Raw genomic sequence first — 22910 nt, forward strand, 5'->3', positions numbered from 1 at the left:
CGGTTTGAACAGTTGCAAAAGGGCTAAATAGTAAAATTCCCTTTTCTCAGCAGTGTCACAACTCGGCTTTCTGTGATTAATCACATTTCCTTTAGTTTGTTTCACCAAACATCCTTCAAAACCAATCACTGCATATTTTCCATCATTGATGTTCTCTGTAGTATTCCGTTTAAAAGTGTAGTTTTGCAGCACTTCATAGAGACACATGTTCTCAAGATGATGACTTCTGTTTGGGTAATATGTGTTCAACATCTTCATTTTCAAAATATCTGTACTTTCTGGATCTTTTTCTGCTAAATATTCAATTTCATGAACAGATTTCAGTACCCGATTTGCATTGCAGCAAGACCTAGACTCACCCAAATTATTCTTCTAGATTTGGAGTATAGACTTGCAGATGATAACCGATCTGAGCATTCATGTGCTCCAATTTCTCGATTGGATAACATCTTCAAACTGAAACTGTATAATTTCTTACTTAGAGTCTTCTCGTGTAATGTAGGACGTTACATAACAAGCAACAGCAATGGAATTGTCCGCAATGTACTGAATATACATGTTAGCATTCGACATGGACAGAATAACTGTATTGTAGACATTTATGGATTTTGACTCTTCGCTTCTTCTTAAATTGTAGGTATTTTTTGGAGACTTTCTTGTGATGGTGTGTGACATAACTGACATAAAACTCTTCCTTTGGATATTACAGGACGTGGAAGTGCAAAACGACATTTGGTATAGCACTTATCCTTAGAGTTGTACTTTCGTCGGGAGTATTTTCCACATCAATGGCTTTGGAATCGTAAGACTTGTTGTCTTGAGTTTTTTTCTTCTGTGCTTTTGGGTACAACACATGTGGCATATTCTTCAATAAAGGACAAAACAGTATCATCTGAATCTGTTCTGAATTTTGGGGCATCCTTAATCCACAATAGCATATGTATATAAGGAGCACCTCTTGCTTGATACTCCTTTCTCCAAAAGAAATCCTCAACTTCTCAAAGAAGGGGGAATTTTTTTATTGCAGATAATAGACATCATAGCTTCAAATCTATGATTAAAATACCTGAATACATTAACAGGATCCAAAGAGCACAATTCTCCGGGTGTCTTGTATTCAATATTTTTTATATTGGAATTTGCCTCTTGAAGAAATTCAAGTAAATCATCCCAAGCGTACTCAGCACAGCTTAGGGTAAGGAACCATGTAGGAGTTCCTAAGTTCCGTAGCATACATTTCAGTTCTCCATGACGACGGTACCAATATTCGTTAGTGACACGCTGACATGCCATCAGATTAATCAGCTGAGATTCTAAGAGATCATCCCTCTGGTGCACTTTATCCATAAAATCCTTTGCAGAAAAATTTTGCAGATGTACTCCTGTTTTCAATATGTGATTGATTGCATATGAAAGTCCAGACAAGTCACTTTCAAACAAATGATGAAATATATAAGGGATACATTGTCGAAATCATGGATCTTCTGCATATAATCTTGTTGTCTGATATTCAGATGCACTCATGGGACTTCCCTTTGATTTTTTCATTTGAAATAACTCAATAGTATTCCCCATCATTTCTTATGAATGAACTGGATGTACACGGTAATGTTTATAGATTTCTTCACTTCTTGACATATCCACTTTTTCAATGTGTCCGCTTGACGTTTCAGTATCTTCTGCTAAAAGTATTTCTTATTCTCTCATATAAACATTTTTATAGTACTCATTGTTTTTTATTAAATACAAAGTTGCCTTCTGCACTTTACTAACATCCACTAACTCCTGCCAGATTGTCTTACTCTTAGTAGGAACGCCATTAAATAGAATGACTAGTGGTTCATTTTCTACACACTCTTCACCAATAGTTTCAACATTTTTCTTTAAATCTAATGGTAAATATACAACTCTTCCTTTTAATCCTCTCTGTACATCTGGAGGAAATTTACCGGTTTTACGAACAATAGCCTGAAACGGGTGCACACATTGAATGAGAATCAGTCCTGGAGGAATAGCAACAAACTCTAGATTATTATGCACAGCTCTAGTGGGCATTTTATTCTCATCTAATTTGTTCTAACAATATTTACAAATACGCTGATCAGAACCCACATCAAAACAATTCTCTACCAACATATGAGTTGCAAATTCCTTCCACATATCATTATTTTCTCTTTCACTTTTTAAATACAAATCAACACTCCTAGTCTGATTTTTATAGTGAGTTCGCCGGCAACAAACACAGGAATAATTTTGCTTTTCACCTGAAATCACCTTAAACTTTGTAATTTCACCTTCAAAAATGTTTGTACTACTATGTTCAACATTCTCTTCAACGTTTTCTTCTATTAATGTATCAGTTTCTGCACTCTCTTGTTCAGGACCAAAGTAACAAAACTCAATATCATCACAAATCTTCTTCACATCTGAAACTGACCCATGCAAAAGAGCACTGTTCAACTCATTTAATTTTAGTGCTGGACTTTTTGCATAATACAATCTTCTGACTAACCTCCTCATTTGAATATGATGTACTGCTAACATCCTGAAATGATGAAAAACACTTTGACATACATTTCTAGAAAGACAAGTCAGAGAATGAACTTGCAAACCAGTATTTTTTCTAGCTCTGCAAGGGTCTAGTCCTTGCAACATCTTAATCTTTTGTTTAACACTTTTTTTACTAATTCTCGTAAGAAAATACGTAAATGATATATAGATTCTTGTCGTACACTACAAATACTACTGCAATCCCAAGTGTACATTGGGGCTTTAGCACATCTGCCTAGAACTTCATCAGCTATCACTTCTCCTGCATTTCTGGGAACCATTTTTTCTTTGTCAATTAGACAACCATCTCTAACCTCATAAGCTCGACCATTGGTGTCAACTGCATGCAACAAATCATTGGTCTGAAAATAACTCTCTTCATTAAAGAAAGGCTCTGAACTTGAACTGTGTTTCCATTCACCCCAAAAAAATCACAAAGATTAGTTCTGTTAATTACTCTTTTCCTCTTACTTTTGGCCTTCATTGAATTGATTGGTTTATCTAGTGATCGAATTCTGTTTAAAACTAAAATAAATATAGTTTTTTTACTTCAAAAGCCTTTTCAAAAATGGATTCAATATGTTTCTTCTTTTTATAAAATAGTGATCTCTTTTTATATTTCTTCAAATCTTTCAGCAAATTACGTACTTTTCTTTATACTGATTTTGTCTTCTTTTACCATATGTTGAATTTTTTGATTCTACATTTGCTTTTTTCCTTTTCTATTATTTTGATTTTTCTTTGTGGTTGAAGCGTTGTCACTGGATTCAACATTCTGAATATTCTTTTTGGGTGTAGAAAGATTTATAATACATTTCTTAGTAATCTTACCAGAAGATGTCTTTTTGGCCACATTATGTTGATCATCCAATTCTTATTGTTGAGTTTGAGTTTGCCTACCCCCGGGACACTGCTGTTTGCTATAGCAGGGTGGAAGTCGAGGTTCCAGGTCTGTCATAGCAAACTTGATGGCATATTAACAAGTGCCATTTTGCCGCTTTTTCAAAGGAAAATCAAAAAATGCGGTGAAAATTATATCGCCCTATTTACTAGGTGACGCTAAGATGCATTAATGCATGTTAGCAGCCAGTTTGGTAACATCTAGCCTCGCATCTCCAATGAGTTGCAATGTAGGCATTCCCAGAGGCAAGGTAGGTTTTCCTATGACAATAGAACATGGAAGAGGAGAGTACGACAATAGCGTTGTATTTACAAGGTAACCCTGCACTTGAGGAGCGATAGCAAAACTTCTGCTAATTGCGACTTATGCACAATCTTAACATGTGCTCTGAGGTAGACTTAAACATGTTAAATATGGGAGGTGGATTGATATTTGATAACTTCACAATAAAACGTTTTAGGCACTTATATGCCTGCAAACACATGAGGTACCCAAATGCTTCTCTCACAATTTTCCCAAATACACTCTGACTCAGTGTGATTCTAGACAAATACCAGCAGCATCCTTTAACTTTACCAAAAAACATTTACTAGTCTGCAACAAGTGAGATGACTGCACACATCCCACGGAGCAGATCTACAAGAAAGTGCTGCAGCGCGGCACTGCAAACCCATTAGCTGTACCACGCTACGGCACTTTCAGAGCACAGGAATGGGACATATGTACAATGATATTTCGCATTCCTGTGGTCTCCCCTGCGCTAGTGCAGAAACAGCTGCCATGTGTCGGCTCAGGCACCCTTGCACCATGGTGCAAGGATGCCTGAGCCATGGGGAGAATGCTTTTCTGAATGAAGGGTCCACTTCCTGCACAAAAGCAATCACTGCGCACATTTTCTTCTTTCAAAGTGTGCTGTAGAATATAGCATGCTTCGAATGAGGAAAAAACAAGGACAAATGAAAACATTTCTTCTCGTTTCTCTTGCCTAAGCCACCCCTATAGTGGTGCTGCAAACTGATGCATTTCCAGTTTTACGATTTCTTGTGCATCAGTAGAAATGGGTGTTGCGTGGGAACACCCACAGAAACACCCATGTCAGGCTCTTAACACGCAAAATGTTGTGTGAACAAGGGCAATATTTACAAGCACAGGTTAAGTCATGCAGGGTCACTTTACCTTAGCAGGCTGGGCCACCGGTGCATCACGCAAAGTGATACACTGGCGGCGCAACGAGCTTGTAAATCTCACAATGTAATTCTAGACAAGCAACACTACTACCTGGATTTTACCAGGAAAACACATTAATCGTAATAAAAACAAAAACCCCACATAACTCCTCACAAATTACTAATGTACCTTTCAAATTTATTTGTAGATTAAGAAGAATGTCAATAACACACCAGATTTTCTTATATAGAATCTCTGTACTGCACTACTCAGAAAAACCAAAAAAAATGCAAAGTTTCCCTCCCATTCTGCACACATATACATGTGATTATCAAATCATATTGGTTCCCACATTAATTCAAAAGCTAACACACATTTCTATTGGTTACACATTTCAGCCCTTGACATAAGTTTAAACTCTACCCCCAATCTGTTTACTGCCTGTTACCATGGTAACATGACATGGAACACTCAGCTCACCACACAGGTCATAGGTTCAGCACACAATGTTGCTAATCCAAACTGCAAGTGTGCTTGACTTTTCAAAATATCACCTTATCGAATGTAATTTTCCATTCAAGCAGTTTTTTTAACCAATAAGAAACATGCTTTTAAAAAACTGAAACTTGCACCCTACTTATCAGATTAGAATGGTTTTAAACAGCCAATCATTTCTCTTCTTTTTTCAAAACTGCACCTTATCCACCATTTTAGACAAATCTTACTTTTCAAACTGCCATTTCATTTACAGACACCATCTGAGTGCATTCTGACCTTCTTTCAAGATGCTTAGAGTGTGGATTGTGGGACACAGCTATATTTTCAGGAGCCAAAGGTACGCAGAAAATAGAGCCATTGACAAAGACATAGGTTTGTCAAATGTAAACATTAAGTGGATTGGACAGAAAGGGTTAAAGTGGCACCAATTGATGACATTGGTTAAATCCTTTTTACATCTCTAACATCCTGACCTCACAATTGTGCACTGTAGTGGCAATGACCTAGGCACTTTCACTGGGGTAGGTCTGGAAATGCTTCTGAAGGACACCTTTGGAGAATTGATGTCACTTTTCCCCAAACTGCCTTTGCCTATACTAACATATTCCAAAGGCAAAAATGAAACTGGTCCAATAAATGTTGTCCACATATTGAGAAAGTTAGGAAACATGTCAGTAAATCTGTTTCTGCTTTTCTCCGAGATTATAGGATGGAGTCCATTTACCACAACAATCAGATGGTGTACATTTTGCAGATGAGGGTAACAAAATCTTCCTCATCAACTTTAGACTCTGCATAGGTACTTACTTGCAAGTACCAAAATCTCTCAATAAACACAAGGGTTCTTTTTAGAAACACCCAGAATCTAAACACATAAGCTTCATGTATATCTGAAAAACATTACTTTTTTTCCCCTTGGAGTCATGCACCCGACGCGTTAGAGTCGTGCAGCCAACGCGTGCACACCAGGGAGTGCGCCAAATTGCGTGCCTAATTTTACTGTCAACAAATAGCATACATCGCTAATTTCTACTCTCCGGGAAGCCCATACCCCGGGACTCATATATAACGTTAGAGACCGTGGGCGGAGACCCAATACCCCCATGGTCCCAGCAGTCTCCTCGCGTCCTTAGGGAGCCAGCCTTACTTTTCCACAGGGGGAGCTGCTAACCTGCAGCTCCCCGTGTGGAAAAGCAATCTGGTTTGCATTTTGAAACACAACACGTTTCCCTGCTCTCTCTTTCAAAATCCAAACCAAGTTTGCTATGACAGAGGAGAGCCTCGGCTCCCGCCCTGCCATAGCAAACAGCAGTGGTGGTCCCCGGGACTGGAGGGGTCCTTGAGCCCCCCTCAACCATTTTTGAAAAAGCCCCAGGGGGTAGCGGGCCTTTGTGCCCCCCACCAATCTATTTTGCAGGTGGGGTGGCAGGTCAGCCACCCCCGCCACCTATTAAGGTTTTAGCCCCGGAGGGTGCCGATCCCCGGCGCTAGGAAGCCCCTCTGGGACCCCACAACATTTTAAACTTTTGCCCCGTGATTTGGCCCCCCGGTAGCTAATAATAAAGCCTGAGCTTCATTTTATTTGTTTGTTTATGGCATGATCTGCGTACCCTATGCGCACTTTGCAGTTTTTAGAAAAAAAAAAATTTTTGGTCCCTGGGAGTCATTGTGGGACCCTCTAAGCAGGTATAGAGGGTCAAGATATTTATACCGTGCCCCCTTTATACGTTTTGCACACTTATTCCACTGACTTCTTCAACCCCGCTTCTACCAAGGAACAAAATGGCTGCCAACACTTCCTGGTTTCAAATGTTGACAACCACTTGACAGCCAATTAGCATTCAGTTTGTGATCAGGACGTGGGCTTAGGGTGCGTGCAGGATGCGCGGATCCACCGAGGACATGGATATATATGTACTTTTAATTGTAATTTTCCCAGGAAGTACTGAACCGATTTACACCATTTAAGCAAAAGGCCCAAGTCTGAACTAAGGTCTACCTCTTTGCCAAATTTGGTGTAATTCCATTTAGCAGTTTGGGCTGTAGCCATGATGAACGGTTCCTATGGAAAATTGCATGGGGAAAACACGTTTTGGGAGCCCCTTTTTTCTCTGACCCCGCTTCACGAATCACCTCAAGACTTTCAGGATAGGAGCAGACCGGAGCACCCCACTAGTTTTGAGAATGTCGCGAAGATTCATCAACTGGCGCCAAAGTTATTCCAAATAGAATGCTGCAGATTTCCTATGGAAAATAGGTCCTAACTATAACTACCTACCTACTGGCGGACTTTTTACTTTTTCCACCTTTTACTTTCATGACCCGTGGTTAGGGTGAGCCTTAGGGTGCTCATACTGCCAGGGTTTAGTCCATTTTTGTTGTCCTGATGAATGCCTGGTAAAATTACACAGTTTCAAACGCAGAAACATGTTGACTGATGTAAATATTTATTGGAATTAACCTGACAATTAATTTGGGTTCATCTTCCAACATTAGATTTTATCAATGTCCTAGTGATCATATAATAAATAATTTTTGATACACTTAAGACATTTTTTACTTCACACCACCACTAATTAGTTTCACATCACGCCTGAACTCACAAAAAAACCTGCTCCGCAGTAGATCTGGAGTCGCAGCACACTGAAGAGGCACTCAGCCTCTTCACTGGGGCCCGATGATGAAGCATGTCATCGACCAGGTCGGTGAGTGAGGGCTTTCCTAACTGACCAAAGCCAGGCCAGTGATATGTCTTTGCTCCAAGTGTGGTCCTCTATGTACCATTGATCACTCTTTTTTTATTTTGTGCAAAAATTTGACCGGGGATTAAGAGTGGTTCCTTATTCTCCCTACCTCTCCTCTTGTTGTTTTGTAATATATGTGAGGTCATAAGTAGTGCATTGCTGAGGTGAGAGTTAGTTAGCTCACCTAACTATTACTGTTGAATTTCTCTGGTTGTGTGCGTGTGAAAACTGAGCCTAACTATATCATTCCTGTAATCTTTGTTTTTTTCAGGGAATATCCAAGGTTTTTAAATTCTATTTCCTAATTATAACATCCTTATAACCTTTGTTTTTTTCTGTGAATTTCTAAGGTTTTATAAATGCTGTTTTCTAACTATAACCCTACTTACCTGTAACCTTTGATTTTTTTAAGTAAATGTACATGTTTTTTGTAAGTAGCAATGGTCTTTGCAGAATGGTGTGGAAAGAGGAAGGGGCCTCTGACCAGCTCTCAAAAATTCCACTGAGTAGGACTTGCAGAAAGTACCAGGAGGTCTTCTTGATCCCCTAGGTCCTTTAGCATCCTTGAGAACTTTATTCCCCAATCGCTAGTGTGCCAGGAGTTATGTTTTCAGAGTGGTGCAGAAAGGGAGTGTGGCCTCAGAACACCTCTTAGCAAACTGACTGTGTGGAACTTGCTGGAGGTAACAAGAGGGATTCTTGGCCCCCAAATACCCTGAATTGCCAAGGGGACCTCATCCCACAACTACTACTATGCCAGGAGACACGTTTGCATAGTGATGCAGGAAGGATGTCCGTGATGATTGCACATGTAGTGCCTATGAGTGCAATTGCGAAGGACCAAGTAAAAATACTGGGTATTTTTAACAAAGCGTAAAACACATATATAGACATATTTTACACAAGGTTTCAGTTTAGCTATTTAGTGGGTAGGGTTTGCCCAGATGTGGGTCCTGTGCTCACTACGCCACAGGAGTCAAGCTAACCTGGCTGAAGACGGCTGATAGCCAGAAACCGTTCCTAGGATGCTTCATTCCGGTCCAGGGAAGACATGGCTTGGCAGTTGGGGCTGGACTGTTCCCATGAGGCACAGGGTCAAGACTGATTTGTATATGGCCATGGTTTAACTGGGGTGGGTGGCTTGGTGAGCAAAATAACGATGGATTAAACCCATATCTGTGACTGTGGGTAAATGTTTTGCCATTGTGCAACATTCTATCCATCATCTTGTGTGTTTTGCTATTCACCCTATGTGGGAAGGGTATGCCCAGATGTGGGTCCTGTGCTCACTACGCCACAGGAGTCAAGCTATCCTGGCTGAAGACAGCTGATAGCCAGAAACCGGTCCTAGGATGCTTGATACCGGTCCAGGGAAGACATGGCTTGGCTGTTCAGGCTGGACTGTTCCCATGAGGCACAGGGTCAAGACTGATTTGCATTTGGCCATGGTTTAACTGGGGTGGCTTGGTGAGCAAAATAACGATGGATTAAACCCAGAGCAAGCCATTGGAAATTAGTCAAATTAATAGGAAGTATACACCTACTCCTCCTTCTTGAATCTTCTTTTCCAGGAGTTTATTGTGAGCATGTGGTTGATTTTGGCTGCAGTCATTTTTTGGACTCATGTGAGACAACGTTCATGTTCTATCATCTTAACACTTACCATAGAAAACGTCTTCAACTGCTGATCAAGCAGAAGGAAGCTGGAGAACCTTCTGCATCAGTGGCAGCAGCAACAAGTGCCGGCCAGAAAGTGCCTTAAGAAGTATAGACTACTACAATAAATATGGCTCCAATGCTTCAAGAATGGCCATGTACTGCATGGACTGTACTGTTGGTACAGTGTGGCTTCTCTACAGAGTGGAGAAGTGTGGCTCAATGGTTAGAGCGGCAGACCCTGATGCAGAGGTCTGGCCCGGGACCAGGGTTCAATTCCCCGCCTCGGCGGGTCTTGGGCTCAAAATTCCACAGACCTGATAATTCTCGCCTCGGTGCCTATTCCAATCATGGAGTCCCACTCTGCAACTCTGGGCAATAGCTTGCTTAATCTCCACAACGGCCCCCACAACGCTAAGGATGCCTGGCCTCCACCTTGGGGGTGCCCAGGATTGGACGCCTCACAGGGAAAGCCAGGATGGGTTCCACAGCGGTATTCGTACAAGCGCCTTGAGACCCTTGCGGGTGAGTAGTGCGCTATACAAGTATCAATTTACATATCAATTTACATTGGTATAACAGATGGTGAGCAGTGTGTTACAGCTATTCGCAATACTGCCAAATATCACACATGGTCCATTTTCCCCCCTGTTATATTTTATGAACATTTCATAAGAAGAGTTCATAGTGAGCAGCAAAAAGGCAATGCAAAGCTGAAGGACCCTCGAATTCAATAGCAACACAACAACACTGAAGCAGAGATTACATTCAACTGTCCAATCTCAACTTCAAGATTTGGCTCCACAGTTTTCCCCCCTGGCATCATACTGCATGGATTGTGGAGTTGTAGTGAGTGCTGGAGAGCAGTCCATAATGGCCCTTTGGAATGCTGCAAAGAATAATAAATGATATTTTTTTTTGCCCTAATAGTTTTACTACAATAGTAGGCATTTTTTATCCTACAAAATGGGTATCTAATATCTATGTGTTTATTTTATTATCTTCCACTTTATTATGATACCAATTACATATAACTTGTCATATTGCAATATGGACAAATCAAAACGTCCTTCTACAAATAAATACACAGGTAACTTTTGTCAGTTATCATGATTTATTTTTATTTTGAGAATTTTATGTAGCGCTGGCTAGACCCGGAGGTATCAGAGCGCTTTACATACGGTTCCACAGAAATTACAAAATTACATCAGTTACAGGTTACATCAGTTGCTAGAAAAACATTTAAAGAGAGTAGAAGACGAAGTAAATGGAGCACAGGAGGGTAAGGGGGTATAGATAAATATATGTGACACATTAAAGAGCGAGAAGGGGAGACAAATTGAGCGGATGGGGAGAGGGGGAGTGAGAAGGGAGAGGAAGAGGGGGTCGACGGTATGAGAGATAAAGGGAAAGTCTGCCCAATGACCAACTGGGTAGGTGACGGCCGAGGAGTGAATCAGCGGCCAGTCTCCCCTTTAGCTCTCAAGGTAGCTCTATCGGGCATCAGTCAGATAGCTAGGTCTCTAGGTTACATTAGTTACATTTGTTGCTTGAACATTTAAATAGCATATAAGATGGGATTAATGGCGTGGGGAAGGGTAAAGGGGGTAAGGGTAAAAGGGAAATGAGGAGGGAGATACGGCGGGGAGACGAAGGAAAATGTCTGCCCAATGTCCGGCAGGGTAGGTGACGGCTGAGGGAGAAGTCCACAACCCATCTCCTCTGTAGCTATCATGGTAGCTCCACCGGTCATTGGTCAAAGTGCTAGGTCTCTGCTGTTGGAGGCAAGTTCACAGATTCATTGTCCAGATGGGTGAGCCAGATACGGGTGGAGAGTGGAGGAAATGCGCGAAGTCTGGTTGAAGATCACTCCAAGTGCTGTTGTATTTATACACTGTGTGGCGTAGCCATTGTCCATCACTACTCCTCTTTCCCGCTGACCTGAAGCTGATGTCTCCCCCTTGGAGAACGGGCTTGTTGATTTGTTGGGCTTGAATTAATTCAGCATTAGGCACCATCTTAGGGTCAGTCAGGCTTTTTCAGTTTCTAAATATAAGTAAACAATCTATGTTTAAATCTTCTCGTAAGTGCATTGAAAATATATAGAAAAAAATACTCCGTTATTTTTACAAAACTACTGTCTTAAATTTTGTGATCTCTTCTTTAAAACTATCAATTGCAACTCCTCCTCTTCACAACTCTTCATTTTCCCTAGAATCCTACTCAGGACCAAAGAAACTAAACTGCACATCAGCACAAACCTTTTCTACTTCTGCCACGTCACCATGCAAATGTGCTCTATTAATTTCTCCTAAACATTAAGCAGGTGTTTTCACATATTTCAGCCTCCTACCGAAAGTTCACATTGCTGAGTAGTATGATTTATTTTGTGTTTTAAACTTCACTTTGGAAAGATACATAGGAATTATCTTAATATATCAATGGATTGCTGTCTAATACTAGAAACACTACTACAATTCCATTTGCGTACAGTACCCTGACAATGCCATCGTTGTACCTCTTCTGCAATAACTTCTTCTATATTTCTAGGTATCATTACCTCTTTTACTACAGAACTACCATTGTTCATTTCATAACATCTTCCTCTTTAATCAATAGCATAAACTCATTTATTATCCTGAAGATAGCTTTCTTCATTAAAGAAAGGCTCTGTACAAGAAGTATGTAACCATTCCTCACTAAAAACTGTACAACAGTGACTTCTCTTCACTAATCTTTTCTTCTGGTTTTGTCTCCTCATACAGAACCCTATGTTGTCAAGAGTCTTCATTCTACTTAGAATCAAAATGAAAAGCTTCCTCTTCAAAGCTAAGGCCCTGGCAACTACTCTCACAATTCATTATGTCTGTTTCACTGCATCTCTCCTTCTCCTACACTTTTTTAAATGTACCCCTAAATTTACAATGTTCTAAATATGCAATCATTATAACATTTGCGCAGAACCTATGCAGGCATCTTAACACCCACTTACAACCCATGCAGTCATTGAAATACTGACACACACATGTGCACTAATGAAACACTCAGGCTCTAATCATTCACTCATGTAATTACGTAGAGAGTGCCATTGTAGTAAATCTATCACCCTTATTGTCTAAAGACTACATATTCCTCAGTAAAACTTGTCAATACATGGGTTTGTAGTTGAACACATAAATACACCCTGGATGATTGAATTAGTACCTAGATAGTGCCTAGGTGATTCTTTGATGGTACAAGTAGTGCCTAGATGATTCCCTGACTATGTCATAACTCCATAGGTCATTCCATATCTACATACTGCATATTTTCATGAGTATACCATTATTATCTGGGTGTTTGGAAGAGTGCATAATTAGAGCCTGAATGATTTGACAAGGGGGTGACTAACACTTCAATAATTCAATACATGCATAGATGCTGGTAGGATGATTAAATGAGTGTAACTGTAGTACATGGACGATTGCAAGAGTGCATACCAAGGAAATAGGTACATGGATAGTGCATACATGATTGTTTAAGCCATTAAGTAGCAACTAGCCTGTTGGATGAGTGCATAAATAGTGTTTCAGCATTTGATATTGCCCATTTCTATTAGGTTGACTGAACAGGTAGTGCCTGAATGCTTACATAACTACATGTGTAGTGCCTGGAAAATTGAGTAAGTGCACCAGTAGTGCATAACTAATTAGATTAGTGCATCACTAGTGTCTGAGTGACTGCATGATTCCATTGTTAAAGCTTGAGAGATTTGATGAAAGTAAGTATACTGCTGGGGTGTATACTTACTTTGCAAATGTAAAATGGCCCATGGTCACTCCATAAAACTCGACAAGAACCTAATCGAGGGAAGTATTCCTTCAGGAGTATTTTCGCAGTTGTGAGTGCTCTATTGCCTTCCCTAGCATAGGCCTCCACCCAAATACTGAAGGCGCAAACTATTACTAAGACATACTTAAGGTTATTGCAGCGCTCATACTGAATATAGTCCATCTGAAGGACCTCAAAGGGTGCAGATGGTGTCACAAGACCCCCTGCTGGAGTTTGAGTTCCCTTCCCAGGATTGTACTGGAGGCAGACCAGGCAAGACCGGACCATCTTTTTGGCGCTAACAGCAATGTCAGGATGGTCCCAAACTTGCATAAGCTGTTTTGCTACTCAATATGTACCAACATGGGCTGGACCATGTGCCATATGAATCAGAGGGTATAGGTATGCAGTGGGCAACTTCCATTTAGTCATTTCTTTGTTCCTCCAACAGCCCTCATCGTCCAATGTTCACTCCTTAGACCATTGATCTAATTTCTCAAAGGAGGCAGATTGTTGCGTATCCAGCACTTCCTGTCTAGCTTCATGCCTTCGCTCAGCTAGCGACTTAACCACATACATAGACGTGGTGCTTTGCTGCATAGCAGTCTCATGGTTTGTACAATCTGCAAAGGCATTACCTGCTCCTATTTTCTCTGTTACCTTCCTGTGTGCACTACACTTGACAATAGCTATTTTCTTAGGACACGTTAACGCACTAAGAATATTGTGCACTAGTTCTCAATGCACTATCTGTGCACCATGTGAAGTTAGAAAACCACGTTCTTTCCACAGGCGGGCAAAGTTGTTTGCTACCCAGAACGCATACTAACTACTAGTGTAGACAATGACAATCAGGTCTGGATTAAACTGGTTATAGCAATCAGTTTAGCTGTTTGAGCTGATTTCTGTGGGATACGAGCTGTCTCATCTATTGTCTGGAGTGTCGTAATAGCATGGGCAGCAGATGTAGTGCCATTGGGCAATTTCAAACATGACCCGTCAACCCATAACTCCTCATTTGTAGTGGAGAAGGGAGTGTCTTGCAGGTCAACTCAACCTTTTGTTTGTTCTTAGGGGAGAAATATGCAATCATGTGACTCTTGTGACTGAGGCTGAGTTGATGGAAATGGCAGTAATGTGGCGGGATTTAGTGTCAAATATCTTTTAAGCGTGATATGGGGGGCCAAAAGTGTCAATTTCTATCCTGTCAAGCGAGCACTAGTCAAATGCTGCATCTTTGTTTGGTTTAGCAACGCAGCAATTGAATGAGGCACTAACACAAGCAATTTGTGTGATAGAACTATTCCTTCACTCTGGCGTATGGATACAGCTGTTGCTGCCACTGCTCGGAAACATCCAGGCAGCGCGCGAGCAACTGGGTCGAGGTCAGCAAAAAATATGCACACAGGTGTTGTTTATAACCGTGCATCTGTGCTAAGACCAAGAGGGCACAACTTCCCTTTCATGAAAATAGAGTGTGAAAGGTTTAATGTATTCTGGGGTACCTAATACTGGTGCAGAGCAAATGGCTTGACGTAACTGTTGGAAAGGGCTCTGGCACTCAGCAGTCCGTGGGAGGGGCATCAGGGTGTCTTTGGTGAAAAGGGCTAACAAAGGTTGATAATATGCGAAAAACAGGGGATCCACTGCCTACAAAAGGAAGTAAGGACAATCAATGCACAGACATCTTTTTGAGTACAGGGTACAGGTGTTTCTAGAATGGTTCAAATGCGATCTGGTGTGAGAGCATGTACCTCCTTAGATATGAGGTGACCTATATAGATAACCTGCTGTCTACAGTATTGCAATTTCTTTCTAGAGACTTTGTGAATATGTGATGCAAGAAATGATAATAGTAAAAATGTACCTTCTTCACATAGTTCTTGAATATCTGCAGCAAGCAAAATGTCATCCACATACTGACTTAGAACCACCCCTTTTGGTACAGGAAAGGAATCAAGTTGTCCTTTAATGCTTGACTGTAAATACTAGGACTTTCTGTATAGCCCTGTGGAGCTCTACAGAACCTGAATGATCTGTTTTTCAGTGTGAATCCAAATAGATAACGGCTGTTCTGGTGAATAGGTATTGAGAAGAATAGATTTTTCAAATCAATCATGGAGAATGTGGTGGCAATGGGAGGGACCATAGTGAGGAGGGCTGTTATCAGAAACTACCCGTTATTGGGGCACCACTATTTTATTGACTTCACACGAATCAATAATGAACCTGTAAATCTTACTATCAGTGTCCTTTTTCATATTAGGAAGGATAGAGCTATTGCAGGTATTATAGGTAACCTCTTCCACTACACCTTCTTCAATCAAATCCTAAACAATACCTGCTAATGCTTCCTTGCCCTCTTGAGATATCTTATATTGGGGCAAATGAGGCAATGAGGCACCCTCCATCATTTGAATGTGTACAGGTGGAATGACCATTTGACCCACATCAGTGTCTGATCTAGTCCATAGAGTGCAAGGTAGGGACGCCAGAGCGATATCTTCATTGATAAGGCAAGACCTATCAACTATTGGATAGTTGTCATTAAGGACAACACATACACATTCTGGGGATCAGTGTATCGTAGCACGAAGATATATTAGCATATCGATACCTACAATGTTATCTGGAGTGTTAGAGGAGAGCAAGAATTGACATGTTGCAGCGACTCTATCTTGTCCGAATTCAAGTGGCTCAGATAGTGGGCTAGGTGTAGGTGTTCCGTCAAACCCTATTGATGTTATTAATATGCAAGACAAGGGAGCCCTATGAACCAGTCTTTTAGACAGGGCACTACGGGTAGCCCCTGTATCCACCAGAAATCGATCAGTGGATCCCAAGACATTTGCGTCTACATAGGGACCCATTTGATCTACTGGCACCTCAACCGGTCCAACACCCCATCCTGATCCCTATGCATAATCGGAAACTGTAGGAGTATCAGCAGAATAATCAGTCATTTGGTACTGGTGTTGTTTGTCAAAGGTATTAGGGTAGTTCGGTCCTTGTTCAACTGCCTCAAACCGGGGCAATCACATGCTCTTCCCCTGCTTCCTACGTTCCCTGGATGCCCTCTCATACTTCCCCTTCCTCGCTGGTATTGTTGGCCATGCAAATGGGGGCACTCAGAACACCAGTGTCCAGTCTCTTTCCAATAGGCACACTTATCAGGAGACAAATTCGCCCGAAGGAAAGGGAATGCTCTGGGTGTACGCATTGTACATCAGCCTCCTCCACCTCTTCTAAATGGTGGACCATATGTCTGAGCCATCATAACCTTTGTTTTTAAACCATTAACCTTTTTATCTTCCCTTCGCTTCCTGTTCCTGTCGCTCATAATATTGTGCATTGTCAGAAGGGAAACTGGGGGGAATGTGGTCCAAGAACTTTCACTGGCATTGAGGCTTCTAGATATTTCAGGTAAAATATTAGCAATAAATTTGTCAACAAACAGGTGTTTGTCTGACTCATCAGCCAACGGCTGGCCACTAAAGTCATGTAATGTCTACTTAAACCTTGAAAAGAAGTCAGACACAGACTCATCTTTTTTCTGTTTATAGAACACTAATGTAGTCCTATCTATTTTCTTAGGGGTGTTATTAGAGTCTTCAATTTAGTCACAATAACTTTAGGAAGATCTAATATCTCCTGTTGGGGCTTCTGGGCAGGTTCCCTGCCCGCATCTATTTCTTCATATTTTTCCCAGGTGTCACTAAATGTCACAGCATCATTCATTTTACGTAATGTTCTTCACATATCAGGGGGAAAAATAAGCCCAAAGAACATATCTATATCTGCTAAGATCATAGTGCAAGAGCTGATAGCTCCCTCCACCTCCTCATAGAAGGCGGCAGGGTTTTCCCGGGGATCGGGCAAGGCAGTCTTAAGGGCCATAACAGCTGCTCTACTCCAAGGAGTCTAGACCCAATTATAGATGAAACATCCCTTTGCATCATTGGAACTCTTATCATCATTAGTTCCCGCACCCTTCGGGGAAATATACAGGGGTGCAGTTTCACGCATTGCTCTCAGAACAACTTTACTACTACTAAGATTCTCCTCATCCACAGGAACATCTGTTTTCTCTGTCTGAGAACTTTCTCTTTCTACGGCTTTACTCTTCCTAGCTCATTCTTTTTCCTTTTGCAGTTTTCATGTGTCATTCCGTAGTTTAACAGCTCGCCTAATTGTATCATGGATACTTTTTTGAATGGGTAAGTCCCATCTAACTGCTTATAATCTGGTCCATCAGCGATATGTTGCCAATTATATAATACATGCCAACAGAAACTTTTCAAAAAATATAACTGTCTGCGTCTTCCCAAGCCTGAACTGTAGTTGTGAGGATTGCGCTGTAGTAGCCCAACGAGATTCCTCTCTAGAACTGCCCTTCAATTAATCTGCGCTAGACAGAGTAGAACGAGTCTGTCGTTTGTCCATATCTTTTGAGGGGAAGACCTCCTCATCAGAAGCACCATCCTCAGGGGCCCTATGAACGGGGGATTTATACGAGTGCTCTAGTATGATACAATCATCATGAAGCGTATCAAGTATTGGATAGACAGGACGTCTAATAGGGTATTGGCCATTTACCTGCAATCGGCGTTCTCTATCTTTCTTTTCTATTCCTTCCTGCATTTCCTTATCTCTTAATTCAACACATTGCTGATATATCCTCTTCCGCTGTTCTTTCTTCCTTATAGCTTCCACTTTCTTTGCTCTCTCCCGCACTTCATTATCCCACGTACTCAAACAATCAAACATCACCTGCCTACTCTTTCTTTTGAACAGACACTGTTCCACGTACTGAACCTTCTCAAAATCAAATGATCCATTCTCTGGCCACTGTAGGTCCGGTTCTTTCTTTGTGTATTTGTTCCACAATGAGCCATACATTATGGTGGGACAAATACTGTATTTTATATACATAACTCTATTCAGCGTCCCTTCTGGAGGAGCGGGCTGACTTTGTTCCAGAACATTTCCTGCACAGCAAGAGCAGCACCACTTATGAAGTTTAATAAGAGCAGGCATGTTTTAACAAATATATGCAAAATATTACTATCCAAAGAAGCTTCAGAAGGTGAAAAATCCCCACAATACCTGCCTTCAGTTTTTGCAAAGAATGAATACTAAAACCAAACCAAACAATCAAGAGTTCCGCTTCAGCAACCTTACCAAACAGAAGTCTTCAACTCCCACCTGCCGATCTCTGGTTGACCTAATGGTTGCTGCGAATTCGCCAAAAAAGCCCCAGTCGAGACCGGCCACCACCCGGAGGGTCATGTCAGGAAAACCAGAAAGTTCACGTTGGCTGCAAAGACAAAGGTCTTCTCATGCAGTGCGCGTCCTAAGTGATAATTCCGATCTTCCGTCAAGACCACTCCTTCTGACGGCCGCGTCTCCGATGGGACCCCGCCTTGGGCACCAGTGGTGGAAATTTACCCCTGTGAGGCAACACTGGTGCAGGGTCACCCTCTTGTCCCCTGGGCCGAAGACTAACAAAGGAGAGATTGGCACTGGAGTGAAGTGAAATAAACCAAGTTTATTAAACACTCATGAGAGGGACCCTAAAGAATTGTGGGAGGAAGTACATTGTATACAAACGCCAATCATCCTTATATACTGTTGTTGCAGTGTAATCGCATGGGAAAGAAAACTGGAAGAAACAAGTTTAATCACGGAAATAGCTATAGGCAAACAAGGGCAGATGGGTGACCACGTGGTCAGCAGTTGAGGAGGGGGTAAAAATGTTTACGGCGCCAATTAGCAATCATTTGATAACACCTGAGACCAGGTGCAGCTGCACCCCCACAGCAACCACACCAGATTGACCATGTCAGAGAGATCAGCTTAAAGTTGAGGACACAGGCTGGGTGAAAAAGGCGAGCATTAGGGAATAAAATCAATATGACAGAAACTAAATGAACTCAACAGTAGAAATGGCTGCCGCTTATGCTAACATAGAATTTACACTTTTCCACAAACCCATGTATAGACTCTCGCGTGTACACTCAGATCCATACACACTTTCTGTCTAGTCCTGTAGTCCAATAGCGTATATTTAATCCGAGCTTGCCAGGGCTTCCATGCTTGGTTTCATTTTCAGTGTCTTGCCTCTGGAAGGACTTTGCCGTCAGCGCCTTTGAATTGTGTTGACTTTTCCTTGTTGGTCCTTTGTCAAGAGAGTGGATTGTTTCATGCTCTACAGAGACATTTTTGGGTCTTTTGGCATAACCTAGAACTTTATTTGGATACTTGCACTTCCCCGGCTTCTACTTCTTTTTGGGTGATATTCGTACGAAGGTGAGGCGCATTGTTTGGTTTCAATGCAGTAGAGGAAGCCATGCCCCTCTGGCTCTCTCCGTTATACATTTACCTTGTGGAGCCCTCTCCCCTCAGTTTCGCTAATTATAGAGATACTTGAGTAGCTTCTTGTTTATTTTTGGTGACCTTGTCATTTTTCTAGTATAAGGGATCCCTTTAGCTTGTTGTGTATTAGTAAGTTTTTTTTTTACCATATTTTTTTTCCAGTGAAGACTGTATGAAGCAGCACTTCTGCTGAATTTCGGATTTCTTTTCTTGAATGGCTGGACACAGAAATGTGTGGATATTCATCTTGCCACAAGGAATATGTTTTGGTTCTGCTGGGGAAAGCCATGTACTGATAAAACCCAGTGGATAATTGTTTGGGGTATAGTGTGCATGGGGGCTGGCTGATCAGATATTTCTATCTATGCTTTTCTTGTTTCTTTTTCTTTTTTTCTGTAGTGGCCAGCACCCTTCCCGGATAATTTTCCCATCTGGACTGAGGAGCTTAGATCTGTAGTCCATCGCTTTGGGTCCTTATTCCCCCTCTTATTTTTCCCCGTGTTCTCCTAGAGTATTCTTTTGTTCTTGCCTTATAAGTACATGTGTGAGAGTATTGGATGTGTGGGTAGAGGACTGGGACAATCTACGTTTCTGCAGTGTTTGGCATTATTTGTGACTGGGGGAGGAATAGAAAACCAAGCCCACGAACAGCACACTGGCCGAGCGAAGATGGATCCTACTGTTGGTAGCCCTATGTCCCTGAAGGAGATGGGTGTGGGGTTGAATCTTTCTATGCAGGCGCTAATGTCAGCCCTTTCTGCCCTTCAGTCAAAAGAAAGAAATTTGAGGCAAGAAAATCAAGGGTTACATCAGGAGATGCTTTACAACAATAAATACTCCAAAGGAGACCTACTACGAGACCCACTGGATCAATGTAGGTAACGCAACTGGGAATAGGGAGCTTGTGAATGGGGTGAGATTAAAGATCAACTCACTAGGGATGTGTATGATATGCTAATCATATCTATGTAATGGAAGGGGGGCAACACTAATTGTTTTTAGTTACCCTCACACACCCTAGTGGTGTCATGCTTCATCATCGGGTCACCCAGACTACTATAGGTCAGGGTGGGCTCAACCACAGTGTTGGGAAGCTCTTCTGATAGTGAAGGCAAGTGGATATAAATAAAATACCTCAATCAGACCCCAGGTTTTCCTTTATTCATGGGTCTGGTTGGGTTGTTAAAAATAAAGTAAAATGGGTCTTGCAAGGATTTTTATGGTCCTATGACCCTAGTGAGGTGCCGACATGTTTCAGTCCTTAAGTGGCCATAAAGGTCCCGGACTTTCTTAAGGGCAAAAACAAGTTAACCCCCTTTATGTGTGGGGATAATTAAGTGGGGGAATACCCTACTCTATCAATGCAGCGAGGGAAGAGTAGCTTCTCCTCGTGTTAATGTGTTGATAGTGTTGTGAGATGCCAGGCTCCATCTGCGGAAAAATTATGGCAAAAAACACATTATCAAATACAGACATTCTCCATATTATTATGCATAATCCCACGAGTGGAACACTGACTTCACAGTGAACATGCCAGTCTAGTGGAGAGCAAGAGTGCTCTCATTCTATGTCACTCAATCTGATTTGTAGTGGCATTCTCATTATGTGACACCCAATGTTTAGTGTCAAATATCACACACTATTATTATCAAAAGATGTGACATTGTGAAGTGAAATACCAACACAGTGGTCGCAGTCTCAATTGCAGTAACAAATCTCCATAAAAACACACCCAAACAAGTTCAGAAAACGTGTTTACCGTTTTTCATTCCAGCACATACATGTATGTCATGCAACTATCACATCATAGTAGCACTTACCCAAATTGTGTTGGGCGTAGGCTTCTCAGTCAGCAAGACAACGGGGCATACTCTCCTAACCAAAGCGTGTAAGTTAGGTAAGTATTAGTATCGGGAATGTTGTATTAAGCATTAGGTTTAAAAAGAGCATCCAGAGTATGAATGACCAATTATAAACGGTCCGCGCATAATGCGGGGTGAGGGCGGGCGTGCTACTTACATATTTTGAGGACGCTCCCTACCGGAAAACCTTCGGTCTCGCCTCCCGGCTCACGGTAGCTGTTCTTGCCGGAGCCAGGGGAGAGCAATGTTTATTTCCGTATTGAGCGTGACGCGTCTGACGTCACGACTGGAAATGGTCCCTTGTTCCGGCTGAATGGATGCCGGGAAATGTAGTTAAAAGCCCCGGAGTCGGGCTGAATAACTACAAAAAACGGGGAGAATGTTATTATTTGTTGGACAAATATCTTTTATTTAAGTAGGTCAGGGCACCCATGCTATACTTGTACAGCAATAATACTGCAGGAAATGGAGTCATCAATCAAATAAGACCTAGCCATCGTGATCCATCTGATCTAAGACTGGTTACCAATCAAGCCTAGCACTAACAATTGTGATAAAAGCGATAAGTGCAATTTTCACATGGCATACATTTCTATACATTATGCCACTATCTTTCATTTATTAATTAAGCTCAGCATAAACGGCCTTTACAAATGCATAAAGTGTGGTTTTTATTTCTTGGCATATAGTTTTATATATTGCACTACCAACGTTAGTGCATCATGAATAGATCACACTTAACCACCATACAAATATGTTCTTGCTATATGGTTCCAAGCTATAAGAATAATTCCATAATTTAATGGTAAATACGCTTTATATTGGCATGCTTCATGGTTAACATACCATCTAGTATTATTGCTGTACAAGTATAGCATGGGTGCCCTGACCTACTTAAATAAAAGATATTTGTCCAACAAATAATAACATTCTCCCCGTTTTTTGTAGTAATTCAGCCCGACTCCGGGGCGTTTAACTACATTTCCGGCATCCATTCAGCCGGAACAAGGGACCATTTCCGGTCGTGACGTCAGACGCGTCACGCTCAATACGGAAATAAACATTGCTCTCCCCCGGCTCCAGCAAGAACAGCAACCGTGAGCCGGGAGGCGAGACCATAGGATTTCCGGTAGGGAGCGTCCTCAAAATATGTAAGTAGCACGCCCGCCCTCACCCCGCATTATCCGCGGACCGTTTATAATTGGTCATTCATACGCTGGATGCTCTTTTTAAACCTAATGCTTAATACAACATTCCCGATACTAATACTTACCTAACTTACACGCTTTGGTTAGGAGAGTATGCCCCGTTGTCTTGCTGACTGAGAAGCCTACGCCCAACACAATT

The sequence above is a fragment of the Lissotriton vulgaris genome, chromosome 7 (genome assembly GCF_964263255.1).
Source record: "Lissotriton vulgaris chromosome 7, aLisVul1.2, whole genome shotgun sequence".
In the NCBI taxonomy this organism is placed as follows: Eukaryota; Metazoa; Chordata; class Amphibia; order Caudata; family Salamandridae; genus Lissotriton; species Lissotriton vulgaris.